A 15,498-nucleotide genomic window follows, 5' to 3' on the forward strand; every position below is an offset into this window, starting at 1 on the left:
TCTCAAATTAATTTCTAAATTCTCCTAAAAGGCAATATAAAACTATAATATCAAAATCCACTCAAAAATTAGTATTTGACTTCACAAATGGCAATTAGAAGTTTGAATCTGAATTACTTCATATGCAAATAAGATGCTTTTTATATGGCATGGTAGCTTGTAATTGATAAGGGCATTTTTAATGAACTGTTTTAAAGGATGTGGTTTTCTATTAGAAGAGGTCGCTTATTACAAGGGGTTTGCAATTATATTTTGATGGTTGGATACAGAACCTCCCACCAGCTAATTCTCACAGACCTCACTTCGTAGTCCTCAGGGTAGTCACCAACCTGACCAACCTGCACATGCCACAAGCAGCTATCCTAAAAATATTGTCAAGATGTCATCACAGAAATAAGACCGGACCACAAGAGAAGGGAGGCTCTTCTACCCGGCCCCTTCCACTCTACCTCCTTCCATTCCCCTGGAGGCAGCCCTCTAAATTGGATTGTGGCAAGCCTCCAATACAGTCCAGTTGCTGGGCAGTATTTGCTGCTGCAGAGCTGCTCTCCATCTCCTCTGGTAAAAAGCAGAGCAGATGGAAATTTCCTGTAGGCTGGTCTTGGCCCACAGACCGCTCTTTGGACCATACTCCTCTACGAATAAGAGCAATCTATTCATTGCATCGAACTGACTGGCCCTACTGTCCTCTTTTACAGCACAACCCCATCCAATCCCTTAACTCAGTGATAAAACACAGCGCAATGTGAGCACATTTCATTGCCTGTGCTTGGGCTAGGAACTAAGCCATGAAGGAAAATATGGCCATGTCACGCTAAGCAAAGAAACACATGAGTAACTCTGGCAAGCACCTAAGATAAGGCTTTTCTGAATAACTGAAGGTAATGTTATATTGATGTTATAATAATTACCTACACACACAGACACAGAGTAAGCAAAAGCAGCAGCAGAAGCTGTGCAACCATTCTCTTCAGAGTGGCGGCTGTATGTTCTCTTAAAACATTGGAAGACAAGAATAGGAAGGAATCCTTTACACAATTAAAAATGCTATAGACCTTGTTGTGTTCTGAAAGTTTCCAAATTTTATTTAGAATGAAAGAAATACCTCAATATATCTAACAACCATAGTTTTTCACAGGACGCAAACGAGTTCTCACTTTCATTGGTCTTCTGTTGTCTCCCCTGCTAAATTACAGCTAAAACCACTAGGGAGCTCGAAGCAGAACTCTGTCCTGATTTCTGTTCTCTCTGCAATTGCTGTTAGATATATCTTCGTTTTTACACAGAGGCTGTTAAGACTGCTTTTGCTTTTAAAACCCCATTCAGAAAGATGAGTCGAGGTTCTGGTCATTGATGTAGCTCTTCTGGTTGTTCCAGTGACAACAAAATGGGTCAGCCAGCTTTTCCTGAAGAAAGGAAAAACTTAGGTAGTACAGGATGAAATAGTCCTTTTAAGGACTATTAACTTCCTTGCATAAAGTCAAAAGATGGTCACTATGAATTTATATTTCATAAGGTCTTGAGTAAGTATTCTCCACTATTTATCTGATAGTTGAAGAGGACAGCTAGGAAAGGGAAGGGAAATGTTTCATATTATGTTTAGGACAGAGTAATGTTTGTTGAGCTCTGCCTAAAGGTTTCTCACAGGGCTTTGCAAAATGCAGTGCTACTTCTCACATGAAGAAAAGCCTCTCTCCAAAAATCTGTCACAAGAAGAAAAGGTCCACTGTCAATTACCATATGCAGCAAGTGCTGCAGCTTCAGTAACCAAGCAGAGCTTCCCTGGAGAAACTCTCCTGGGGGAGGTCCCTTTCCCTGGAAAGGCTCCTCACCAGCTCTTCCCAGCAAGCAGAGTACGTGGGGAATATTCAGTAGGTATTTGCTGCTCAAGTGGCTGGTATCAGCAGAGACCGAGAAGCGATGACAGGCCCTTTCTAGATGAAAAGTTAGGGCTCTCCTCAAAGGCCCCAAGCAGCCTAAAACATATTTGAACCAACCCAAGAGTATACAGGAGCAGAAGAGGAACTCTCTTGTCCTTTTGTACTCATGCTTTTCTGCCATACTAAGTGCATAAGCAGAGTCAAAGGCAGAATGGGTGAATTAACCCAGAAAAAAGCTGTCCAAAAAAGCTGAGCAATCAGTCCTCAAAAAATTAATGATAAAAGACTTTGAATAAAGCCAATTTGTAATGGAATGTAAGAAGGGAAGTCCCTAAAGAGAAAAACTGTCTACCAGCTCTGCAGCAGGTTTTGCTGCCCCATGCAGTTTACCATGGCAAGAAGCCAACTTGGCAAGGCTAGCTCTTCTCCAAGGAGCCTGGCAGCACGCCAGCCACACTCACAGGTCTCATTTCTGCTGCCAAGCTCGAGGGGCAATCGAAGATCCCGTTTTGTGAATCTCCAGATCTGGTTATGACCGAGAATATTTGTGTTTTAAAATGTTCTTAAGCAAGTCAAGTTCCCTCTGTTTATACAGTGACTGAACAGGCGAAACAGAATACTTAACCCAGCTAGAGAAAATGAGCCACAGATTGTTAATTATATGGCTGTTTGCACTTTGACTGGAAGAGGAAGTAAGCTGGTTATAACTACTTTGGGCTTTACTCCTGCAACTGCATTGAAACCACATTTATGACAGCTGAAACTATGCAATTTTATATAAATGTGGGCACTTCCTGTTTTTGAAACAAGTCCTCGGCTGCTCGCCCTTACCTCACAGTAACGTTGCTGGAACCAGAATGTATTAAATGTGCTCAGTTTTGAAGATTGGTCTTAAGGTCTTATTTTACTAACTATTTTTAAAAGCGTAGATAAAATGCATATATTGGACTACTGCTGTCAAGCATCTCTGTTTCTGGGACCTAACCGTACTCCTTAGGCATTAGGAAACATATGTTTCCCACGTGTGAGACTAAAATGCCCAGCTGTCACCCGGGCCATGCTCAGTCCCTGGTGACGTGGTCATGGTCACTCTTGGACAGGGAGGCAGGCGCGTCGTGTTCCCCCAAGCAGGCAGGCTGCGCTCTGAATTACACATGCTGGCAGATCTCTTGTTTTCCGCTCAATATGCAGTATTTCAAGTAACTTGTAATACCAGCTTTGTTGTTTTGCAGAGTATGGTATTAATTCTTCATTGTGGAAAGTATATGTTCAATTTTATAGACACTGAATATGGGGAGTAACACAGCCCGCCCAGCATAAATCGAAGAAAATCATTATTTGACTAGAAGATAATTTTGAAAATACCATTTAACAACCCTAATAAGCAGCAGTATGTTTCCTGTGCCTTTTCTCTTACTTTGCTTATTTATATTAATTGGATCTCACAAACCAAACTTCTGCAATGAGTACAATTACATAAATCAGCACTCTGCTTTTCCACTGACAGTCATTCTCCTAAGAGATTACAGCAGGAAGACTGATCATATTGTTCAACTGAAAAGCAAACGCATATCCAGTAATTCCTGATGATAAAATGTAATAATTCTCACTTACAAAAAATCCCCACCCACATTTAATTTACAATGTATTCCTCCAGATTTAGTTTGTGACATACTGCCTGAGAACCAAGTACCCCATAAATGCAAGATATTTACAGTCAAGATCAACAAAATCCTTAACACAGAGAAGCATCAGCATTTCTAGTACCTTTGGTTTGCTCTCCAAGTCCACAGCCTCTTATTTCTGACCATTAGGTCCCACCCTTTAACTATGAGAACTTGCCAGTTTTGCGGTGCTAACAGAGAGTGAACAATTACAGACCTCTTAGTCTCAAACTGGAAGAAGATTCAATAAAGATTCAGTTTTAAAGTCCTTATGCAAAAACCTCCAACTAAAAGAAACACTAAAGCTAAAATTTCAAATTCAATTACACCTGAGATATTGATTTCTTTTCACTTCACTTTCAAAGTAAACACGGTATACAGTCTAACTCATGCACTTCTTTAAAAACACTTCCCTTGGTTGCGTTCTTCCTGTCTCAAGTCAAGGCACGGTTTCGGAGTGGCAGAAAAGCCAATTTGCAACTAGAAGAGGCTGGCCCTGCTGTCCCTCTTCCAGATCATCTTCAGCACAGACGGTTGTCTAACTCTGCAGTCAGCAAGTTCAAAGAGTTAAAGAGCCAGCCAAGTAACCCAACCAAAAACACAGTTAGCTGACCACTGTTTGGCTCCCTGAGCCAACTCACCCCAGAGTCGCAGCAGCAGCGGTGCTGGCGTGAGGGAGACGGGGTAATACCTCAGCACGGAGGGTGCAAACCACGCTTCTGGAAGCCGTTAGACCAAGGTTAGCTGCAATGATGCCGCGTTTGTCACATCTCCACAAAAACTGGCCCCATGTTCAACCCCTATCATCCAAAGAAGGGAGGACATAGAAAAATCCAATTCATGGGCTGTAGTCTAAAGCTGCCCAATTACCTCAAAAGCCTCACTGAGCTACAGACTCAAACTCAAAGTCTCAACTCCTCTTTTGGCTCTTTTTTGACTGAAGCCTACTGTTTCTACACAGAAGCACTCAAGTCCAGATCTTTGCAAACTTATTCCCAAAAGTAACGCAAGCATTTCTAATAACGAAAAGAAAAAAACACTTAATGAAGGCAACCCGGATTAGCTAAACGATACATCACAGTGGAACAATTCTGCTGTTAAAGATCATGCAGATGTTACAATCGAGTCAAAGAAAGCCTTTCTTTAGCTACAGCACAGCTGCTGCATACAACTTCAAAAAGACTTGGCACAGGACTTCAGCCACGCAACTTCCCCCTCACTTCATTTCATGCACGTCATCTGAAACTTCAGCGAGCTGCACCAAGGACAAAACTGACACAGGGTTGTTTGGAACATCTTATCAACAGTGGGGCAGCTCATTGCGCTGCCAATACTCACATGCACCTTCACAAAACTCAACTATACATCTCCATTCCTCCTCAACCCAGCAATCCCTCAAAAGCAATGCTATCCCACACTGCTGTCCCTCTTATTTATACTTGCATTATCTTCTACTTTAAAGAAGACAACCGAATTACCACATAATTAACATATATTAAAGCTTCAAAAATAGCCATAATAAAAAGTAAAAGGAATTATCTGTTAAAGTAACATTAGAAAGTATTATCAACTTCCGTTCACATCCTTCATACACTGAGCTACTCTGAAATCAGAGACCCTGACCACGAAGCTGAAAATGCCATAGCTTATAATCATACTGAATGTACATGCTTAATGTCAGTCTTATATTTTCCACATAATATATGCACTACAAAGAAAATATATATTCACTGTCTAAATTCAAAGTTCAGCTTTTCCCTTTAAATGTGTCAAAGTATTACAGCTAGTTACATGTAGTACACAAGAACTTGCATTGATTTTACATATTTAACAGGAAAGCACACAGAACTTAATTTTACCTGCATACTAACATTACACTTGTGATTTCCTTTCAGTGATGATTTTGATAGGATATGTACCTGAGAAATCTAAACTGCTTTAAGATGCGTGTATGTGTATGAAATTAAATTAGAGCACTGTTGATGCATAGGAACAGAATCTTACAAACTGTTTTTAATTTCTCCCTTCTTCTTCTTTTATTAATTCATATGACGTCAGCTCGTTGACTCTTACGACATTCTTAGCTTCCACCATATGAAGCCATAAACTGATTTGTCACGTACAATATTCTTCCCACAACTGTGAAGTTACAGACAAAGAATAATTAGTCCAAACGAGAAAAGAGCAGTAGGAGCAACTAAAATTCTGTTAACATTCAAACTTCGTAAGTAAAGCAGAGTAGAAAAAACCTGCAGAAACAAGGAAATATAAGCTGAAATGCACCAAAAGAGGTTTTTTGAAAAAAATTACTCAGTTACTTCATTACTAAGAACTTGAAAAAAAGCTGGAAACCCACGACTTTAAAGAATATTAGTAATGTTGATTAAAAACAGTGAAGAAAACTCATTAAAGCAAAGGTAAATCTTGAAATACTAGAAATATTAACCACAGTATTACTGTATTCATGAAAACATAACACTTCAAAATGACCTACTTTAATAATAGTAAAAAAAAAAAAAAAAAAAAGAAAGAATATGGGCACTAAACCCCCGACTCTACTGGTTTTATAAAACACCATCTACTTCTCAGAATTAGTAACAGACTCATGAAACTGAACCAATTTGTTCAACAGATGTTTCAGTTAACCCAAAGGAATTTTACTTTTCTATTGTAGAAATAGAGTGCGCTGAATAAAATTCCACTATTATTAGCAGCTTTCAAAATATATTAGCTCAAAATTAGTTTCCATTTCCATTCTTTCTTTCTTTCACATAACAGAAAATATTTTCTGTACCGGATTAGACGTGCCACCGAAATAAAATAGGCACACTGATAAAACAAGTCGCCCTCCTCCTCCCCCCTGCCTCCCATTTTATGGGATACACAGAAACGGCAGAGTTTTTATTTTTCTTGGCGTTCCTCTCTCCACATTAGCCGATAATCTTCCCTGCGTAGCTCTGCCAGTGCGCTGCCCCGCAGGCCCACAACACCCCTGCTGTTACAGTCCCGTGCTTTCCTCCAGCGGGCTCTGTGAACTGTGCGATCCTTTCGTAATGTGTGCTATTGCATCAGTCTAATTGCAACATAATTTTCAATGCTCTAGGTAAAGCAAATAATTTCATTTTTAACTTCTGCTCATAAAATACAGATTCTTTCCCTACCTTTTTTGTTTATGTTTAAAGATTTAAAGAACAACTTGCACTGCACAGCAGTAGTCAAACAAAAATACCTCAGGTTTTCTTAGAAAGCAGCACTTAAAAATATTGCTGTGCCTAAAGCATTACTGCCGCCTTTCACAGAGCCATATGTAGTAGATCCCCCATGAGCAGGCTGGAAGGGGAATGTGCATTCTTACTCTGTGTATTTAATATAATATTTAGCCATTATCAAAGCTTCATAGCTTTTACTGTCCCTCTCCTGCAACAGAGAGTTAACAGCTTATCTGGCAAGCTCACTCACTACGTTTCTAGGCACCGAAGACACGCTCTTGGTTAATTCATAAAATCTGATCTAATGTGAGATATTTTGCATTCAGGTTAGCTAAGTTAAAACAATATTTAGCTTAACCATGCCTTGGCCAAAAAATTCTCTGTTATCTACTGATTACAACAGCATTGTAGCTAGCTATAGAAATCACACTGGGAAAATACAAATCCCGAGCCGGAAGAAATGCAGATGAAATTCTGACCTCAAGTCATTCTGATAGTGGGCATTACAAACACTGTCTGCTTTGTATCTGATACAATAACCAGGCACGAGGCATGTGCCTGCAAAGAATGATGAATTTATGTGTCATTTTGGTTTTATGTACATATATTATCTGAGTTGACAGCATCAAAAAATGCTGTGCTTCTTGCACCCCAAATCGTATTATGTGATACAAACATCTATGCTAAAACCAATCTGCAGAGGCAAGCACTCACAAGAGGAAATGTCAAAAGTAAGTTTTAGAGAAACCTAAATTTTGCCTTTGTTTGCTTCTGTGGCATGGTATACACCGCAGTTATGTCATACCATTTCCACAGCACCTCTCTGCTTCATTCAGTGTACAGAATTACCACTAATCAAAACAGTAATCTGTTTTACTCTTGGTATTTGGCATATGGTCCGATACCTTATTTACTGCATGCTACTCAAATTTTTTTTGGAAGATGGAACAAGTAATTTCTTTGTGAATTCAATGGTGCAGCTGAGTGCTTCATCAACATAATGGTTAGTCCTACTGTTACTCTGTTACTCCTAACTTAGAATAACTGTGTTATTCCTAACTTCCTAACTACAAAGCAGTGACAGCTTTAAGGTCAAAATGATTCTCCAATTCTGAAGACAACTCTGTCTCCAGTTCAGCATAACTCAGACCTAATTTTTTCACAGCGCTTAGCATTACGTTGTGCTTTATACAGCACTTTCAAACCTCAACCCCCACTGCCTCACTCGCTGTTATCAGTGCTCAGCACTTTTCCAAATCAGATCCAAAGATCTCAAGTCATCCGCAAGAAAGCAAGACACATACAGTTAGCAAGGACATGAGAAAAGCCAAGATTGAGCAACTTACCTAGCATCACCTAGGAAGTCTGAGTCCCGTTCGCCAGGGCAGCATGCGGCTGCAGAGAGCACCAGAACGGCTTCTGCCTCCTGTGATCCCCTGCCTCGCCCGCCACGCACGTCCTGACTTCTGCTGGAAGTGAGGCAGGGGTACTACAGAGAACAGCCTTCTCCACTGCATCAACCAGATTCATTCCCAGAGCAAGTCCATCCTGTGCACTGAATGAAGCAGTGGTCCTGCAGAAAAAAACAGCATGTCAGCGCATGGTTAAATATCATTAAATTATAAGGCTTCCTCATGAGGGGCCAAACAAAAGAGCTTTGCAAAGATAAGCTCAGTTTTAACATTCCTTGACTTGCAAAAATGTTTGCATTCACCACTTCTAGAAAAAAGAAAATCAGACATCAGACCTCGTGCGACGGGGTCACACTGACACCTACAAAAACCAGCAGTGGGGTCGAAATCTTTAGATTTACTGTGCAGCTCTTGTGGCAAAGGAGTAAAATGGTTGCAAGCGCAAAACAATTCTCTGCATAGGGACAAGCCATAAGTGATGGCTAAAAACACATTCTCAAGGAGCTACTGAAATCAAAGAGTGTTTATTTATTCAAAGATCTCTATAGAAAAGGACCTTCCAGAACAAACTCCTCTGCCTGTTTTCCTCAAGCCATATCCTCTGGCCCATGTCGATTCAAGCCCTGGTCCTTCTTTGTTCCTACCTTCAGTGCCCTTCCCAAGTCTCTCCTCACCCCCACTCCCCAAGGCTTTTCATCTCTCCTGGCTCAGTCACTTCCAGGCTTGGCTGGCAGTGCCACACTCTCCCCCTTGACTCCCCTCCTTCCTCCCCTCCTTCGTTCCCCAACATGCTGTCGTATTAACACACACTCTCACCATGGGTCCCTCTCTCCTGTTCACAGTCTACAGTATTTTGGGGCCAGGACCACGCCAGTGCCCTGTGTGTGCCACTGCCCACGGGTCTACTTCTGGCACTCAGGCGCTGCGGTACGAGGCATTGGTTTCATCCCCCAACTCAGCCTCCCCCTCCCCTTCCAGGCCATACAGCTCTCACATGCTCAAGACAGCATGTGAGAACTGTGATTTCTTTAAAAGGTTACAGTTTGGTTAGATCTGAGATTTTCGCAGTGCTGACAAAGGCAAAGCTGTGACTCATAAGCTGCTCTTCTTCCCCAGTGCCTATCACCAGTGCTTCCCACACTGCCATCTAACTCCTAGTCTCTGCTTCAAAGGGAGGGACACAGAGCATTTCCAAAAAAAGGTTCTTCCAAAAAAAAAAAAAATCTACAATGAGAAATAACTTCTTCCACACATTCTTACAGATAGCTAAATAATTTTGGTAGACAAAAAAGATTAAGCTAGAGGCAACTGCCTAGTCCCAAAGGCTAATGTTTTGCAAAGTTATAAAAAACTCTAACCAGCATCCTATACTGGGAAGCATCAGACAGCCTTCCTTACTGCAATTCCTGGCACACCCCTTTCAGCCCTTAATAGCCTAAGTCATTCAGCTTGTTGAAATGGTAACTGTGCAAATATTAACACCTGAGACCAGTGGTCAAACTGAGAGGAGTAGTGGTTGCAGGTGGACGGTGCCAGAGTGAACATCATACAAGTTGCCTTTGTCCTCACCACCAGTTTTGTTGCATGTCTACAAGCAATGTTCAAACAGCATCACCAGATGACAGCACACAGTCCAGCTAGTGTTTCTTCAGATGCCACTGTTTTCCTCCTAGAGGTACCAATGCTTGCCTGAAAAGCTACAGCTGCTCACAAAATACTTCTAGGCCATGAAAACCTGAAGTAAAATGGGTTAGCTTCACTCCTGAGGAAGGTCACACACAACTAACAGAGATAATTTAAGCAAATCCATTTTACTTCACATTTGCACTAAATTAGGAGCAGTCGTGTATCAGTTACAAAGAGGAAGGGTAACTTCGTACAATACTATTGCTTGTGATTATCTGCCCCTGCCTGGAGGAGAAATAACGTTCTTGTATGAAACTCTGGGAAACTTTTTCTTTCCTTTTCTCTATTTAGCAGTTATCTATCTCAGCATGAAAAACAAATGCAGCATGCTGTCAGGTAATATACAGAAAGAGGAAAACCTCTCAAAACAGACAACACATTCTTTTAGAGCAAAATCCAATTTACAGATTTTTTTACTGAGCTCTTAATAGCAAACAAGACAACAATTTCTTGATGGCTCTTGTAAATACTTCTGTACAAACATGGTCCAGAAAAGCAGACCAAGAAAAGAGAAAAACAGTGTCATATGCTCATGGATGGATGCAAATTATAGTATGGATTAAATGCATTATGACATTTATTTTTCAATAAGAAATAATTATTTCCAAGGAATAACTAACTATTCCTGTGAGATTGTATTTAGTCTAGAGACATGTGATGTACCTAATTTTCAAAAAGCACTTATTAACTATGGCAAAAGTGTTACCCACACGCACACTCCTAGAACATCCATGTTTATTCTTACAAAAATAAACTGAGAAGCTTCAACATCAGTGTGTAAAACATAATGAAGCATTAAAAGCACATTTCTGTTTTCAAAAATTAATAATAAATAATTTTATTATAGCTTGGATTCAATTTAATAATGAAACTGGCTATCAAACAGCCATAATATTTTTTTTTTAAGGTCAGAATAATTATCTGATCACTAGTTACAGTTAAGATTAAAAATATAATTAGGTTGAATGAAACTTCAGCACTTCAATGTACAATCATGGAAACTACACGAAACTTCTTCCTTAAAAAAGAGAGCAGAATTTCATGCACTATTTCATTTGGCAGAGTATAACATATTTGCTGTCAGCAAAGGACTTTTTTCAATGAAGAAAAAGGAAAAGAAAGTATTTCCATTCATACAGCACTGCCCAACTGATTAGAAGTATCAGGCACTGGTAGTTGTGTCTCAACTGTAAGCAACTGTAATAGATTTAGTACCTGCAGACCACTATATAGTGTTCCTAAAACCTCATCTGAAATCCACCAGACCTCCAAAAATGCTGTTTGTTTAACATAAACTAACCCAATTATTTTGTCATTGAAATCAATATTTATGGGCTAAAACACTACATCAAGTAGGAAAACTTTAATGTAAAACAAATCATAAAACACTGATAATGGAAATGCTTGAAAAGGCTCTAGGACTACATGTATTTATATAAGATTTGTGAATATATAAACACACGGTTCTATACGTCAAGAAAAAGGTGAGGCTCAGTGCAGTGCGCTAATCATCAAAAAGACTAATCTTCCTTAGGACAAGTGTGTTCTTACAAGGACTTAAGCCAGCTGGCTGAAGTGTATCGAACATCTTACCCAACAGCAAAGATTTATCCAAGACCATTAATTCATTGTAAGGTAAGATTCCTTTTTTTATTTTTTTTTTTTAAGTACTTTCCAGCATTTTTAAAGTACAAGTTATTCCCTGAAAACCTTCAGCAGCTTTTTGTTACTAATACAATTATCACAAAAGCCACGCTACAATGCAAATAGCATATTTGCTATGATCAATGTACTGGCATTATTTGATGAGGGATTCTTCTCTACATTGTAAACTTAATTCTGTTATTATGTTTGTTTAGGGAAGCTGTTCTTTAAATCATCATAAGGAACACAATTTCCTACAACACTAGAACTTTCAATCATCAAAATTCCCAAAATCATGCTTCCCTTTTTAATTTCAAGAAATATCTCAAAGGACTGTAATATCCTATATAACTACCGCTACACTAGCATCAACACAAAAACTACTTCATGCATTGATCAACATGTATAGTGTAGTTTACTCTTTTATTTCAATCTGTTCAAATAACATGACACAACGAGCTCAGTATAAAACATGGTTCTTATGCAAATAAAGACTCCCACATTAAGGTTACTGCTCTACAATACATTGCACACAGCTGCTCACAGCTTGTCCTCACACTGAAATGTAGATTAAAATGGAATACCAACCTTATACCTGTATTCCATTGATTTTATTGACTTATGGCATATTATTAAAAGAAATTAAAGAAATCTGAGTTACCAGTACTGACAACAGCACCTACAACTTCCCACTGCTGTGGCACAGCATCCTTAATTTTGTGGCTCATTGTCAAATGAAAAGAAGCCGATGTCTTGAAAGCCAAGCCTGACACAAGAAGCACCCACAACACCAACCCTCTACTTCTAACCCCATCCCCAGCACCATCGTGAGTTCAAGAGAATTTAGCTTCAGTTAAATATTTTTGAGGTCGAATGCCTTTTCCATTCTTTACCAACCATCCAGGGAAACACGAGGTGCAAAGTGAGGAAAAGTACCATAGCTTTATAGACATCAACTCATGTCCCCCATTGACTTTCTTAGGATCTTTGGCAATTTCCAGCACCTCAAGCACTGTTCTGACTGACTAAAGGTTTTAGTTGGTTATTTCATAAGTGCTTATTTTAGACCAATATTTAAGCTCACCTCACTTCATGTACTCTACAAAATAATTTGTTTTTCTTACTCTATGAATGACAGTGCCAAAAATAGCTACTGAGCAAATAGTAAAGCGTATATAGTAGTACGTTATCCATATGGTATCAACTAAAATAAACCTACTTATAGTCTGCTAAGTTTTCAAAATAATGCACTTGAGTCTCAGATTTGTAAAAATTGGAAGTTATATACTTATGTGTGATTTTACTTTTTTTTTTTTTTTAATTAAATCAGAGAGTTATAAAAGCAAAACTGAGTAACAGCACAAATACGAGAATATCTTGGAATAGAATCATAAAATGTTTTGGGCTAGAAGGGACCATAAAGATCATGTCATTCCAACCCCCCTGCCATGGGCAGGGACACCTTCCACTAGACCAGGTTGCTCAAAGCCCCATCCAACCTGGCCTTGAACACTTCCAGGGATGGGGCATACACAATCTCTCTGGGCAACCTGTTCCTGTGCCTCACCACCCTCCCAGTGAAGAACTTTTTTCCTAATATCTAATCTAAATCTACCCTCTTTCAGTTTAAAAGCGTTACCCCTCGTCCTATCACTACACTTCTTGATAAAGAGTCCCTCCCCATCTTTCCTGTAGGCCCCCTTTAAGTACTGGAAGGCTGCTATAAGGTCTCCCTGGAGCCTTCTCTTCTCCAGGCTGAACAACCCTAACTCTCTCAGCCTGTCTTCACAGGAGAGGTGCTCCAGCCCTCTGATCATCTTCATGGCCCTCCTCTGGACTTGCTCCAACAGCTCCATGTCCTTCTTCTGTTGGGGGCCCCAGAACTGAACGCAGTACTCCAGGTGAGGTCTCACAAGAGTGGAGTAGAGGGGGAGAATCACATCCCTCGAACTGCTGGTCATGCTTCTTTTGATGCAGCCAGGATGCGATTGGCTTTCTGGGCTGTGAGCACACATTGCTGGCTCATATTCAGTTTTTCATCCACTAATACCCCCAAGTCCTTCTCCTCAGGGCTGCTCTCAATCCACTCATCACCCGGCCTGTATTTGTGTTTCGGATTGCTCCGACCCATGTGCAGGACCTTGCACTTAGCCTTGTTGAACTTCGTGAGGTTCACACAGACCCACCTCTCAAGCCTGTCAAGGTCCCTCTGGATGGCATCCCTTCCCTCCAGTGTGTCGACTGCACCACACAGCTTGGTGGTGTTGGCAAACTTGCTGAGGGCGCACTCAATCTCACTGCCTGTGTCACCAGCAAGGATGTTAAACAGCACCGGTCCCAATACTAATCCCTGAGGAATGCCACTCGTCACTGGTTTCCACTTGGACATCGGAGCCATTGACCGCAAGTCTTTGAGTGCGACCAGCCAGCCAGTTCCTTATCTGCTGAGTGGTCCATCTGTCAAATCCACTGTCATGTGGGACAGTGTCAAATGCTTTGCACAAGTCCAGGTAGATGACATCCGTTGCTCTTCCCTTATCCACTAACACTGTAACGCCGTCGTAGAAGGCCACCAAATTTGTCAGGCACGATTTGCCCGTAGTGAAGCTATGTTGGCTGTCACTAATCGCCTCCTTATTTTCCATGTGCCCTAGCATAGTTTCCAGGAGGATCTGCTCCATGATCTTGCTGAGCACACAGGTGAAACTGACTGGCCTGTAGTTCCCCAGGTCTTCTTTTTTTCCCTTTTTAAAAATGGGGAGTATGTTTCCCCTTTTCCCATCAGTGGGAACTTCCCCAGACTGCCACAACTTCTCAAGTATGATGCAGAGAAAGCTAACAGAAAGTCCTTAGAATAAATGCAAATACACCTGTAGTATTCTGTGGCCACTGAACTGGCTCTTAGGACATATCTCAGAGTGAAGATGACTCCTGGCACGCATTTGGCAGTACTGTACTAAAGCAAACCTTTTCAAGTTATCCCCACTCTTATTATTGTGGCTTAGAACAGGAATACACTATGACCTTCATTTTTCTGAGCAAAACCCCCTTTTTGCTACAGGGTTTTATGACTATTTTTAAACTATGCTTTAGTTTTCACCTAGGTAACTTTCAGAAATTTGAAAACACATGATAATATTCATACATTTGCCAAAGACAAAAGAAAGTTCTCCATAGAGTAGAGAATAAAAAATAGAAGAACTGAGAAATGTTATTGCTCCTAAACATACAAAGATGCATGTCACGCACAGGTTCCTTAATAAAACAATGATCATTAAACTCTATTATACTGTTTGTGCCTAATTTGTGAGATTCGTTGAATAAAATGTCCTTTTTTTTACACCATCTTGCTATTCCAGTAGTGTGCTTATCTCCAGAAATTGTAGGTTTTGAGCCTGAAATCCATGATGAGACGGAGCAGAGAATATTTTCTAACAGATACTCTGTGACAAAATGGGGTCTTGGTGCCTCAAAGCTTGACAGCTGTGATCTAATATGCTGATTTCTCCTCTACCCCCTGGGCTACATTTGTAAAACTTAATAATCTCCTTTTCAAGATCTCTTATTTGAACCCACAAATCCTTCCTCTCATGGAAATACCCCAAACACCACCACATTATTATGGACAGAAATGTTCAAAGTGTGCTGTTACACAAGGGTGCTGAGCCAACCTAACATCTAATTACTATTAAAAAGTTCTTGTGCTCCTGTCCCTTTCCTTGCATTCATCCTATCCTTTAGTAAATCTGTTCAGCTCACTAATCTGGCATAAAACTCTTCACTTTTTTTTTTGTAGATTAGTGAACTGAATCAGTTCATCAAGGGCTGAGACAAGTTTTACAGCCAGGAAGATGGGGGGGACAACATGACAACCTGGCCAAGACTGTGGAGAAGACGACGGGGAAAAGGACTTTCATTTCCAGAAGTCACCAGTTTTTTGCCCCTGAGATTTGAGATTAGCTCAATTTATCCTGCCATACCAAACCTTCTCACTCACCTGTTG

At 40.3% G+C, this 15,498-nt stretch overlaps 1 protein-coding gene across 7 annotated transcripts in view; it reads right to left on the bottom strand.

Annotated features, from left to right (window-relative positions):
• Positions 1-15,498, bottom strand: part of NCOA2 (nuclear receptor coactivator 2) — a 199,329-nt gene that overhangs the window by 118,935 nt on the left and 64,896 nt on the right. For all 7 annotated transcript variants that reach the window (XM_052788621.1, XM_052788614.1, XM_052788618.1 and 4 more), the window contains one exon: positions 8,100-8,326. The gene's annotated coding sequence lies outside the window, so the exon portion shown is untranslated. The remainder of the gene's footprint in view (positions 1-8,099; positions 8,327-15,498) is intronic.

Source organism: Harpia harpyja, chromosome 5 (assembly GCF_026419915.1).
Source record: "Harpia harpyja isolate bHarHar1 chromosome 5, bHarHar1 primary haplotype, whole genome shotgun sequence".
Lineage (NCBI taxonomy): Eukaryota > Metazoa > Chordata > Aves > Accipitriformes > Accipitridae > Harpia > Harpia harpyja.